At 45.1% G+C, this 7,446-nt stretch overlaps 1 long non-coding RNA gene across 1 annotated transcript; it reads right to left on the bottom strand.

Moving 5' to 3' along the window:
- Positions 1-973: 973 nt before the first annotated feature.
- LOC135369686 (uncharacterized) lies at positions 974-7,127 on the bottom strand. Its single transcript, XR_010415113.1, has 4 exons — positions 7,021-7,127; positions 3,764-3,838; positions 1,965-2,156; positions 974-1,207 (listed from the first exon to the last, which is right to left on the bottom strand). It is a non-coding gene; the product is annotated as an uncharacterized LOC135369686 (long non-coding RNA).
- Positions 7,128-7,446: the final 319 nt, after the last annotated feature.

The raw sequence follows: 7,446 nt of genomic DNA, 5'->3' as shown, positions 1-7,446 counted from the left end.
AGTGATTTTTAATATTATTGAACTCCCCATCTCGAATTACGCCGCGGTGCTGCTGTGGTGCTGCTGGTGGTGCTGCTATAGATGTGTTCATCACAAGCTATCCTAGCTGTTTGCTGGAACGTTTTGCTGTGGTAGACGAGACACATTCAGTTGCAAAATCGACATGCAAAATACCCTGTGTGTCGCTTATGAAATGTTGTTGGATTCTCAGGTATCGTGATCGAGCCTGCTCCGCAGAAAGCTTTTTACTGCGTAGCCTGGACCTTATCCAGCATGATCATTCTCTGAAGTGTTATCCGGTTCATGATAATGGTCACAGTACACATTAGTGGCAAGAGCATAGGCAGCAAATTAGGACTTTGGATACACATCGGCAGGAAAACGTACATCACGCGATATTGCCAACTTCATACCCACTTCGAGCCGATAATCCATAGAAGCTTACGAATACTGGCGTGAAACTATGTTTCGTCATGAAGAACAAGTATTGTGTTGTTGCTCAAATAAAAATTTCCAGAGAAACAAGTTTTTTTTTTAAAGAGTCAGCCAAGGTCCAGCCGATACTGCCTCACCAATCATTGTCATGTCAGCTGGAAGTTGGCAGTGTCAGGCCAACGTTGGTTGACATGCCCAACCTTGTGCCGATGGCGGCCCAACGTCATGTGCTGCCTGGGATCTGACAGCCGCGTATAGTTTGTGGAGGCATGAGAGAAATGTCGGCGAGAAGGAGGAGAAACTTCAACCGCGCTTTTTTTTTTTTTATGAACTGAGCAATTTCCTCGGAAAAATTTCGAGCATGTCAATTTCTCAATAAGAACTGCTCTCAGCAAAAAAAAAAAAAATAAACTCGTAAAAAGGTAATAAAAGTAAAATAAACAATAGGGGGATCGGAAATTTGATAGTCCCTTTCATGGCGCACACTAATTGTACAGCCATGGGATAGCGACACCAAAGAATTCATTCTGTATACTAGTTTCGTCAAACGGATCTCGTGCAATGTCTTTAATTCACAATCAATTGTAAGACCCTTTCGTGTGAGTGACCGCCTGATGAGCGACATCCAGGTGCCGTCAGCACTCGAGGGGTACCATGCCAAAAAAGAAGTAGCAGATTAGAAGCTGCCGTCAGTACAAGTAGGCAGAATAAAAAGCTGCGGTCCTGCTGGACCGACCACTATCCGGGGTGCGCAGCGACGAAGGAGGGAAGGCTGCGGGAGAGAGAAACGAAGATGGTGAAAATTACGCAAAATACGTTGCGCATAGATGCACTCATCTGCTTGCTAATTTAATATATATAGCCTTATTTAACTTAAGAAGGAAAAGCAATCTAGTCCGTTATCTATCGAAATCAGCGTCAGATGTTCGGCGTTGTCGTCGACGATGAACGAGCAGTAAAACAGTATATTTGCGAATCCCACCGGGCCGCTCCTAACAGTCCCTATAAGCGCGAAAGAAACCCCTAGTTCCGCTCTCCCACTTCTCTCCTTCATAAGGGGCTCGACATGGAAGTGTTGAATACACCATTGTAAGGTCGCCCGTATTTTGCACCTGTTCAGCAGTAAAGAAGGGGAAGAGTGCAAATTGAACTTTTCTTCTGTCTTAAGCCGCAAACGACGCAAGGGATAAACCCCCTTTTCATTTCTTTTGCGACGTAACAGCATGTCTCACTTAGCGAGTACAACGTTCAACAAGAGAGAAACTGATGTTCTGAGGCTGGAACAAACATAGAAGGGACAGATACAAACAAAGCCTCAAATTGCCTAAGAACTCAACGATGAAAGATGAAAGTCACTGAAAAGGTTAGCCAGCTGTAGGGATCCAGAAGATGTGGGTTCGATCCCTACAGCTGGCTAACCTTTTCAGTGACTTTCATCTTTCATCGTTGAGTACAACGTTCTGTGCTTTAGTGTCCCTTTAGCAAAGACAACAACAAAACGAAAAGAAAAAGGGAAAACATGTACATACGTGTCCTACTCGGGCAACGCTCCTCGCACTCTTCCAGAGTTTGGAATCGGTTTGCTGAACCGTTACAGCCACCGTACACAAACCTAACACATCTGCCCAAAGTAGGGTCGTGTGTGTACATTGGAAAGTATGCCGCGCAATAGAGGTCTCCTAGAGTATGGGGGAGCTCACAGACATCTCTTCTTGGCACACCTGTATAGAAACAACGATGGAAGATTAATAATCTAACTGAATTATAACATACTGCTTTACAGCAAAATGACGCCGAAGAAGGTAAGAATGCTAGCAAAACGACGCTATGTCATGAATTCTGATGACTTTCTTCACTCAGGCCCCCCTTGAGTTTTTGGAAGACTGAGCGGCAGTTGTCACTAATATTACACCTCCAGTCAGCCCAGTACGCTCACTGACCCTCGCCCTCTTTCACGCCCTCTGTATGTCTTCTACACTCTAAATCCGGCACCCGATACGTACCGCATGAAAGAGGACCCGCACCTGGGCCAAGCGGTACACATGAGATACAGTCCTCAACCAGCAGGTACAGTTCGCGACCACTGCGAAATTCAAGCGGTACAAGGGCTCCGAGACCCATCCGTACCGGCTAGGTACCTTTTAAGCGCGGTCTATAGCAGCTGTACCTCATGTGTGCCGCGTGTTTCCGGCGCATGAGTACGAACGCCTTCTCACGATCTCCATGCACCGCAAAAATATTTCGCGTGATTCCGAATACCAGTCAATAAATTCCCTTATGCAGCAGTGCCTAATGGATCAGCACTATTATTCTATCAAAGAAGTGCAATAACTAGAACCCGTGACCGTGAGGGATCGCACGTTTGGGAAGAATGCGTTTCTTGCAACCGCTGGCAAATCAGTTTGGTTTGAGACGTCGGGGAGCGAGGACGAGTCTGCTCGGCCTTTGAAGAAACTCGTTCGACGCTTTCAAGATTGGAGTCATTTAAGGTGCGTATTATATCTATAAAGTAATTATTCGTCACGACGCATATAATAATAATATATATATAATATATATATATAAAATTATTATAAATTATTATAAAAAAATTATATATAATATATATATATATAATTAATAATTCACGACGCATTTTCGTTCATCTTCGCTCCGATTACCAGTGGTCCTGATCACCGGCAGGGTGGACACAACGAATGAGGGACGGAGACAACGAACTTTGTGCTTCATGCACGAACGTTGATGCGTGAATTAGAGAACCCTAGATTGCACTTTATACTTGGATTACACAAGCCGGTAGGCATATTTTTCAGGCAAGCTATTTCGGTTGTAGGATTTTTTTACAATGTATTTTTTCCTAGGTTACGCCATGGCGATGTCGTAAATGGGTGAGTCAATCATCATCTGTGCTTGGTGTCACGTTCTGCGGAGGAAACGGAAGTTGGGGAAGAACAGCAATCCAATGGTGTGAAAGAGATAAAGAAGCGTGACCACGGAGCAGCTGCAGTGGTGAAGGAGAGATGCAGTGGTCAGCGTTCATCCATATACGTTTTGCCCCGTGTGTTCGGCGTTTGTGCATCATGACAATGCACGCTCGCGATGGACAATCATCACCCCTGAAATGGATGTAATTTTCGAATAAAGGTATTTGTTTGTGATATTTATTGTACAGCGTAGCTTCCTGGGGCTGTTAATATATCGTAGAGGAGGGGAACCACCCCGATGGGTAGGCCTAAATCGCTGCGCGCTATCCGTTGCATGTACCGCATGTGAGGGCGCGTGTACCTCTTAAATTTAAGAGGCATTCAACAGGCATGCCCATACTCACTGCGTGATTCAATTTGAAGAAGGCACAGCACAAGGACTGCACATACGCCATGGAAGTGCATTTTTCAGGAGTGACCTGCAATGAGATTGCGTGCTATTAACTCAAATAAATACATTGTAAATATCGCTATACCGGGTGTCTCACAAAGGTCCCCCACTGAATAACTCGTAAACAGGCGGGTACCGAAAAGCTTTCTTTTCAGTGATCCGCTCGAAGACATCGGCGAAGAACTAAACAGTAAGTGACTCCCTATCTTTAAACTTTACTTCATTCGCTTTTGGAGTCTGTGTTGCTTGCTGACCATAACCTTCAGCGCAGAATATTCCAGCAAAAAAACGCATCGACAATTTGTGTTTTTTTTTTCCAGTGATTAGCTGGTTTCGGTTTACATATTTCATGCGCGGAGCAGCGTACGAATGCGATCTTTCCCTCAGCTATACGGCTGCCAATTGCGCGTTATGTGTTCACACACGGGGTGAAGGGTCACCCGCATGTTCAATAACCATTGGTCCTAATGATCACTGAGGACCGCACCCTGCGTGCGGATTCCTTTAGGGAAGTCGTACCGGAAGTCGTACGGTGTACAAGAAGTTCCGAAGTGTTTTGAGGGCAGAAAGTTGGTGGGCTGTGTTAGGTCATGGAGAATGAAATTTAAAACATAGTGAAACTGTGAGAGAGCCAAGAGTCCAGCTGATTTAGACGCTCTAGAAGTGTGGTTCGGAAGGGTTCGTATTGGGGGCAATGGAGAAGGATGTTCTAGATCTTCCAGATTACCGCTGTGCCGGTATCTTGAAGTGTTAGCTTGTCGCAAGTTGTAGAATCCACGTTGAGTCACATCCGATAAATTAGTTCAGCGTCTTGACGAGAGGTATTTCGTGGCATCCGGAATTCGATGTTTGTTCGCACATTACCGACAGATGATATCGGTCTTGATGTATTGGAATGGAATACTTCCAATTATATTGAATTCTTTATATGTTGACGTATACCCAGAGGCAAAGATAATCAAGTCAATTATGGAGTAACACTCTTTCATCTGAAATCACAAATATCGCATTAAACATGAAATGAAATGAAACAGGTGCTGCTGGAAAGGACCCAGCAATGGCGGGTGTCATACCCACACAGCGCCTGTGGGTTCGACCTCCAGGACTCCTTTAATCAGCAGCCGTTCTGTCATGGAATTGCAGGAGGCACCATTCCCCAACTCGTTAATCCTTTATTTCACGACGTTAGGTATCTGAAACATTACGTTTCAACGCCTATATCCCCACATTTAAATGACAGGCCGAATTTCCCCCACTCTGGCACGTCCTAATGACGTCAAACGACGCTGTGCAATAATTCAGGCATCTTTTGTGCCAATTGTGACGCCAGGAACCCGAAGACGCAGCACGTGAGCTGTGAGAAGACATATTGCACTTGGAAAAACAATCTTTTGGCAGTATATGCATGTCTAAAGGTTATGTACTTTTCTGTGTTGTTCTACGTGTCTTTTTGAGTATATCAAACTTTTGTTTTAGTTTTGCATTGTTTCTTCTGTCATTATCTATCATTTTTCCGGATGTGTATCACTGGTGATACACAATGCATTTACGGGGGGTGGTCGTTTGATGGTGTTCTGCTAAGTATCTCAGTGCTTCTTCTACCTTATGTGTGGTAATTTTCGTGCGGAGTAGCGATAAAGCCGAACTGGTATTGTTCCAGATCACCAGCCATGGCTGCAAGATTTTTCTTTCACCTGCCGCTGTGAGAATTTGTTTTAAATGGGATAGCATTTCTTTAACGCATTTTTCAGCCTCGGTAGAGCTCAGCGTCCTCTTATTCATCTTATGCGCTATTTCTCCTCCCTCGTTTGTTTCTCTATTGCGCTCAACGGCTGCTAAGAAACGTTCCGGCGGGTGGTGATGTAGCAGGTGGGAAAGTTTTTAGGATAGCTGTCCGTGAAACACGATAAGCCAAACACCTCATTCCTTCGAAGTGGCTGACATCAGTGGTTGACAGGAAACAGCGTGTGGCAAAGCGCACTACCGTTGCTGCCGAAGGAGGAGCCAGCCGATACACACGTGGCGCTGCACAAGTACTAAACCATACTAAACCTCGAAATATTTCCGTATAACCGCCGTACGAGCACTGGCGAACGTACGCACGGGCGCGCAGAAACCCAGCGTGAGCGCAGAGAGGCATAGGAGACGTTTACTCTCGACATCTTGGGTGATGTGAATTTGCTGACCTGACGCAAAGGACAATGACAGACTGTGTGTTCACGAGAAGTTTTAAGCATGGTTTACACTACTACGTTCCATTGCGTTCGACCGCGGGCGTTACCGTGGGAACAGACGCGCACGTGATATTCCACAGCAGAACGCAGTTCACCCGAGCTGAACTTTCCCCGACGCACGCATCGACTTGCCCGAGATGGAACAAATCGCCGTCCTCTACGTTTCTATGCTGAAGCCCTTCTGCTTCCTCTTTGGCGGTACGCCAAAGGGTACAGTAATTTTGAGTATTATTTTCTGTTCATACCAGAAGTTTGTGGGCAGATCCCGAAATGTGGAAATGCAGTTTACACTGCGTATTTTTGTTTCGGACGTACCTGAGTCACAACCTAGGACCTTTGATTCCACAGAGACAGAAATTGATATCGGATTTTTCGCTTTGTACGATTTACATTGTAAACTGTGATGTTCCTGCATACTTAGATGCATAAAATCGATATCGGTTATGCAACATCCCGTAGTCATTGTGTGTGACCATTTTTACCTTCAGCTGTATAATGTATCATATATGATACATACACAAATTTCGTTGGCACTTACCTGAACACGTCCCAGATATCGTTCAAGTTCGAATATTCGTACTGCAATGATGCACTACTGCATTGACAGAAAATGTTTTACTGACAGAAAAAAAAAGCGAAATATATGGTTAAGCGCGAATGAATCTTCCAATAATAGGTGGCTTCGACACCCCATAGCAACATGTGTCGATTACCAATCTGCTACTGTACTTAGACCACATGATGTTAGAGGTCCAGAAAAGAGGCGGCGGCTGTGGTACTGTTCTTAAATTCACATAGTCAGTATATGCATGCAGCAGCCTTTCTCTGCATACCTTTCTCCACTACCCACAACGTGAGCGGTAAATATTTCATCAAGTGCATGTCTTCGGAGTGGGAAAAAAGAACAAGAAAAACAATAATTTTTCATAACATCCCCGTTACTTCTATACTGAGAGATCAGAAAGGGCGCACTTACTTTTTCCAGGCGTCAAGTGATCTACGTGTATTATTGACGACCCGCTTGTTCTGCCCACATCCTTTGCAGCTCATAGGCTCCGGGCGGAAACGTTTCCGGCGAATGTTAGCGCTTGGGAAGGCACGTTGTGCGGAAACTAGAGGAATTTGCTGCGCTGCGACGAACACGAAATGGGGAACCTTTGATGGGTGGAAAATTGCAGGGCGTGTGAAACAGGCTGCAATAATCAAAACGTCCGCAGTTTTCATACACGACGGAAAAAATAAAGACTGGGAACAGGGACTCCAGACAACGTGTGAGCTAGGCAGTAGTGCATGGTGTACGAAACCATTTGGACGCCGTCCGGAGTATGGGCACCAAACAGTGAATAGAATCACGTTTTTCACGAAGGAAGTCACGATTCGCCCCATCCCCGCTGCTGTTTAC

This window comes from Ornithodoros turicata, chromosome 1, assembly GCF_037126465.1.
Source record: "Ornithodoros turicata isolate Travis chromosome 1, ASM3712646v1, whole genome shotgun sequence".
Lineage (NCBI taxonomy): Eukaryota > Metazoa > Arthropoda > Arachnida > Ixodida > Argasidae > Ornithodoros > Ornithodoros turicata.
The sequence above is the reverse complement of the archived record's forward strand: the minus strand, read 5'-3'. Positions and strand labels throughout refer to the sequence as shown.